At 36.7% G+C, this 4,283-nt stretch overlaps 1 non-coding gene across 1 annotated transcript; it reads left to right on the top strand.

Annotated features, from left to right (window-relative positions):
• The first annotated feature begins 1,974 nt into the window (after nt 1–1,974).
• Nucleotides 1,975–2,081, top strand: LOC131244867 (small nucleolar RNA R71). The gene has a single exon (XR_009170639.1). It is a non-coding gene; the product is annotated as a small nucleolar RNA R71 (small nucleolar RNA).
• Nucleotides 2,082–4,283: the final 2,202 nt, after the last annotated feature.

The raw sequence follows: 4,283 nt of genomic DNA, 5'->3' as shown, positions 1-4,283 counted from the left end.
ATGTGATCAGTACAAATCAAAGGGCCTCCCTTAAGATACGCAATCGACCATCCAAGGGCTCCTTTGTGCTCAATGAGAGTAGCGATAAGCATAATCTTCTATTGTTACTCAAGGTGGGAAGAAATCACCACAAGCTTCGGTGCCTTAAGGTTAGACGGTAGAGGCAGTACATCAGTTTGGGATAATTCTTCAAATTGTGGCCTCCACTGATTAACTTCAAGTACTGGCATGGTATCCAGTATGATTCTTATCTCCCTAATCATATCATCATCTAAATCATGGGAGTGGACCAGGCACGTCTCTAGAGGGTCAGAGGATAAGGTCAGAAGTGTTCCATCTTCTATGAAAGAATCAATCAAGTTAATATCGTGGGCATCGTCATCATCCTCTACCTATTTGCTCATATTGAAAAATATATTGAGCTTCAATGTCATATTCCCAAAAGACAAATTCATGACTCCATTCCTTCAATTAATGATTGCATTTGATGTGGCCAGGAATGGGTGACTAAGAATGACTGAAATTTGAGTGCTCATGTCCACGATGGGTTGAGTATCCAGGAAAATCTACTGGGTAGTAAAATTTGTCAACCTGGACCAACACATCCTCAATTATCCCTCTTGGTACACAAACTAAGCAATTGACAAGTTGTAATGTGGTCCGAGTGGGTTTTAACTCACCTAGAACCAATTGTTCATAGACCGAGTATGGGATCAGATTTATGCTTGCTCCTAAGTCAAGAAGTGTGTGCTCAATCTGGTAATTTTTAATTACACAAGCAATGGTTAGGCTATCAGGAGTTTTATACTTCTGTGGCACATCTAGCTTTAAGATGTCACTCACTTTTTCTGTTAAAAAGATTTTCTTTCGAATATTTTACCATCTTTTTGTTGTACATATGTCTTTCAAAAATTTGGCATATGAAGGTATTTGTTTAACGATATCCAATAGAGGAATGTTGACCTTTACTTATTGCAACACCTCTAGAATGTCCTGAGAGTTATAGAGAGGTTTTGGTGCAACCAACCGTTGGGAAAATGAAGCAATCGGTTTTCCTTGAAGTTCAGGTTCTAACTCATGTGGAGTGTTGCTAGGTCCATCATTATTGTCCTCTTCTAGGTTCTTAGATTTTTAGCCCTTACCGGAATAGATTTGTTAATTATTTTCCCACTCCTAAGAGTGGCGATAAATTTAGCTTGCTCCATTTGATTTGAAGAGCTCGGGTTGCTAACTTCATATTGCTATTTTGGACCGGTAAGAGGTTGAGCTGGAAAGCTTCCTTTTTCCTCAATCACATTTTTTATCTCAAGCCCTTGTATGGCCTTTGTAAGGTCTTGAAAGGCTTATAACATGCTCTGGTTGAAATGCTCTTAATTTTAAAGATGCTTTAGAACTGGATCCTCTTGAGGTTTCCCTTGATTTAGAATTTGATGAGGGAATCCTTGAGGAGAAGTAGTTTGTCCATTCCTCCAACTAAAGTTTGGATGATTTCTCCAACTAGGATTATATATATTGGAAGTGGATCTACTGAAAGGTTTTTGGTAATTATTCATGGCATTAGATTGCTCATTCAATACCTCTTGAAAAGCAGGTATTGTTGGACAATTTTCGGTTGTGTGAATGTTGCAAGCACAAATACCACAAACGGTTTCCTTAGCCTTATCCTTCTTTAGTTTCATGGCCTCAAGTTTTCTTGTGAGATTAGCCACTTTAGCATTTATATCATCATCTTCTTTTAAAAGATATATTCCACCTCTCTCCTTTGATTGAATAGGCCTAGAAGTGGTGCTAGATTTTGGGGAGATGTCCCATGATTGTGTGTTTTTAATAAGCTTGTCAAAATAATCTCACACATCATCCACCTCTTTGTTCATGAATTCCCCATTGAGCATTGTCTCGACCATTTGGGGCATAGAAGAAGTCAGTCCATTGTAAAAAAAATAAAAATAAAAACTTGTTATTCGCCAAGTTTCAAAATCATGTTGTGGGCATGAATTGACAAGATCCTTAAACCGCTCCTAACATTGGAAGAATGTTTCATCTTCCTTTTGGGCGAAGTTCATGATTGATTTTCTATAAGTGTTCGTTTCATGATATGGGAAATTTTTCTTAATGAACTCCCTTGTCATGTCGTTCCATCTACCAATAGATCGTGGACGTAGTGAGTGCAACCACATCTTACCTATCTCTTTCAAAGAAAAGGGAAAGAGTTTCAATCTGACCGTGTCCTCAGACACATTTGGAAAATATAAAATGGCTATAATATCATCAAACTCTTTCATGTGTAAATATGGATTTTCAGATTCAAGTCCATGGAATTTTGGAAGGAGTTGGATCACCCTAGGCTTGATATTCATATATCCTGTATTTTATGGAAAAACCATACAGGAAGGTGTGCTCACCCCCGCCGATTGTAAATAATCTCATAAAGTATGAAGCGGGGGTGCTTGATGCATCTCGTTTTCATCCTGGATTTCCTTAACCCTAGGTTGAGGTGGATTTGGAGGTTGATTGGCGGCCATAACTTCAGTTAAATCTAAGAATCGTTAGTGGTGTCTAATCCTGTGATGGATAGATAACCCATCAACCAATCCTCCTTCACTCAAGAGACGTCGAGTGTTATCATGGACCCACTTGGGCATGAAACAACCATAGCCCTCAAGTTTAGAATCTAACCTAAACTTAAAACAGAAGGAACCTAAAGCAATAAGAAATCTAGAAATAAAAAGAGAGAGAATCAGAAAGAAGTTACGAAATTCGAAGTTTCTATATTAAGATCCTGCAAAACAGAAAAGCAAGTTAATGTTGAGGGTAAAATATTGCATATTATCCCCCATTTATATCTTGGTTTTATGAACATGATAATGCTTAATGTTCTAGTTTACTCATGTTTATGTTGCAAGGTGAATTTAAGAGCTTGGATTGAAAGGGTGCTAAAAGCATGGATTTGATGCTCAAGAATCACCAAGGCAAGAGATAGATCTTAGGAGACCAAGATTAAAGAATTCACATGCCAAAGATCCAAGAAAACCAAGTGAAGAATGAAGAGAATCAAAGATTTAAAGTGAAGAAAAAGAATCCAGAAATTGTCCTAAAAAAGCATATTCTTAAACTCTAGGTCATTTTGTGAAATTGTGCAGCGTAAAGTCTATTTTGTGAAACTACGCAAAGTGAAGTCTATTTTAGCAAACTGCGTAAATTTGAGGCGGTTTCTAGAGTTCTCCAACTAGGTGCGAATGTTGGAGTTCCACAACTATAAATAGGGATCCCTAGGATATTCCTAGGCCTCTTCTAGGGTTTAAGGAGTGGAGCAAAATGGTGGAGAAGTCGTTGCCAAAAGTTTTTCTCCTTCTTCCTTAGTCGTTTTCATGCTTTTTTCTAAAGTTTTAGATCCAATCATGTCTATGGTTGGCTAAACCTCTTAACTAATGTTAAGAGGTGAAGCTTATAGCATGATGGGAAGTTTCTATTACTTCGATTCAGATTTATATTGAACTACATGGATTCTAATTTGATATTTAAGGAATACTTTCAGTTTTTTATGGTTTTTTGTGACTCAAATTATAATAGATCTGCAATAGCTTTGAGTATCTTCTTTTTCTTATTTAAGATTATGAAATTAGTAAGTCCTGTTGTTCACCATCATCCCTTGGGCATGGTAGGGTGATAAAATCCTTCTTAATCTTCACAATTTTTCTGCTTTGAGATTATGAGATTGGTAAATCCCGTCGTTTGCCATTATCTCCTGGGCATGGTTTGGTGATGGAATCTCTATCAATTATCATAGTTCTCTTTCATTGAGAATTAGGTTAATAAAAGTTCAGATTTGGTTTTATTGATATATTTTCCAATTGGATAGGATAGGATTCCAATTCTAATTGTGTTACTCGAATCAAGCAACAGAGCTCCCTGATCACTACAAGTGGATCCTTGGCACCTTAATTCCCACCTTTAAATTCTTAGTTTTAATTACTCTATTTATAATTACTCTCTCAAATACTTCAGAATTAGTTTCACGTGTTTTTGTAGTTCTACTTCTATTTAATTTTAGAAATGTATAAGTTTCAGTCCCTATGGATTCGACCTCAGTCTTACTGAGATTATTACTACATCTCGATCCTATACTTGGGGTTGTGAACAAGTTTTTGGCGTCGTTGCCGGGGATTGATGGTTGTGTTTTCTGAATTTGATTACTTTTGGAATTAGGTTAAGATTAGGATTTTTCTACTTTCTATTTTTAGGTTAGGGTTTTTTCAGGATTATTTTAGAAACTAACTTAGCTT

The sequence above is a fragment of the Magnolia sinica genome, chromosome 4, assembly GCF_029962835.1.
Source record: "Magnolia sinica isolate HGM2019 chromosome 4, MsV1, whole genome shotgun sequence".
Taxonomy (NCBI): domain Eukaryota; kingdom Viridiplantae; phylum Streptophyta; class Magnoliopsida; order Magnoliales; family Magnoliaceae; genus Magnolia; species Magnolia sinica.
The sequence above is the reverse complement of the archived record's forward strand: the minus strand, read 5'-3'. Positions and strand labels throughout refer to the sequence as shown.